We start from the raw sequence: 1,838 nt of genomic DNA, 5'->3' as shown, positions 1-1,838 counted from the left end.
TTATCATCCGGAAACCATTTTTCTAAGTTGAGTCCCCGTGACCGTGACAGCCATTGTGTGAATACGTTTTTTGGCACTGTGACCTTGACCTTTGACCTAGTGACCTGATGCATGTAATCAATAGGGGTAATCTGCGCGTCATGATCAATATACCTTTGAAGTTTCATGAACCTAGGCATAAGCGTTCTTGAGTTAACATCCCGAAACCATTTTACTGCTTTGGGTCACCGTGACCTTTGACCTAGGGACCTGAAAATCAATAGCGGTCATCTTCGAGTCATGATCAATGTACCTATGAAGTTTTATAATCCTAGGCATAAAGCATACTTGAGTTATCATCTGAAAACCATTTTACTATTTCGGGTCACCGTGACCTTGACCTTTGACCTAGTGACCTGAAAATAAATAGGGGTCATCTACGAGACATGATCAATGCACCTATGAAGTTTCATGATCCTAGGCATAAGCGTTCTTGAGTTATCATCCGGAAATCATTTTACTATTTCGGGTAATCGTGACCTTGACCTTTGACCTAGTGACCTGAAAATCAATATGGGTTATCTGTGAGTCATGATCACTGTATCTATGAAGTTTTATGATCCTAGGCATAAGCGTTCTTGAGTTATCATCTGGAAACTATTTTACTGCTTTGGATCAACGTGAACTTGACCTTTGAACTAGTGACCTTAAAATCAATAGGGGTCATCTGCAAGTCATGATCAACGTATCTATGAAGTTTCATGATCCTAGACATAATTGTTCTTGAGTTATCATCCGGAAACCGTTTTACTATTTCATGTCATCGTGACCTTGACCTTTGACCTAGTGACCTGAAAATCAATAGGGGTCATCTGCGAGTCATGATCAATGTACCTATGAAGTTTCATGATCCTTGGCATAAGCGCTCTTGAGTTATCATCCGGAAACCATCTGGTGGACGGACGGACCGACATGAGCAAAAAAATATACCCCCTCTTCTTTGAAAGGGGGAGGGTCATAATGAGAAAACTGCCCCCCTCCCAACAGCCATGTTATTCAACTGACCGTAACCATTTTTGAACTCAACTCTTGTATCAAGGAATGTTCTGAGCAAATTTCATGAAAATTGGGCCAAAAATGTGACTTCTACTGTGTTCACATGTTTTCACTATATACATTTAGAGAAAAATGCCCCGCCCACTGGCGGCCATGTTTTTCACCAATCACGACCATTTTCAAAATCGTCCGAGATATCAATAAAACCAATGTTTTGACCAACTTTCATGATGATTTGGCAAAAATTGTGACTTTGAGAGTGTTTACAAGGTTTCTCTATAGCCAAATAAGGAAAACTGCCCCGCTCACTGGCAGCCATGTTTTTCAACGGATCGGAACCACTTTTGAACTCAACCAAGATATCATTAAGACAAACATTTTGACAAAGTTACATGAAGATTGGGCTTGAAATGTGACTTCTACAGTGTTTACTAGGTTTTTCTTTTTTTTGACCTAGTGACCTAGTTTTTGACCCGGCACAACCCAGTTTCGAACTCAGCTTAGATTTCATTAAGACAAAGCTTCTGACCAAGTTTTATGAAGATGGGGCAAGAAATGTGGCCTCTATTGTGTTTACGAGCAAATGTTTACCGGACGGACGGACATACGACGGACAAAGAACGGTCACAAAAGCTCACCTGAGCAATCAGGTGAGCTAAAAAGTGGACCTAAACACAAAACTTAACTGTACACAGACGCAGACCCCAACGCTCAGGTGATGATAATAGCTAAAAACTCCAGATATGGAATGCCGGACGGACGGACGGACCGACAAAGGGAATGACGTCCAGAATGTCCCACTG

Source organism: Dreissena polymorpha, chromosome 1 (assembly GCF_020536995.1).
Source record: "Dreissena polymorpha isolate Duluth1 chromosome 1, UMN_Dpol_1.0, whole genome shotgun sequence".
Classification (NCBI taxonomy): domain Eukaryota; kingdom Metazoa; phylum Mollusca; class Bivalvia; order Myida; family Dreissenidae; genus Dreissena; species Dreissena polymorpha.
The sequence above is the reverse complement of the archived record's forward strand: the minus strand, read 5'-3'. Positions refer to the sequence as shown.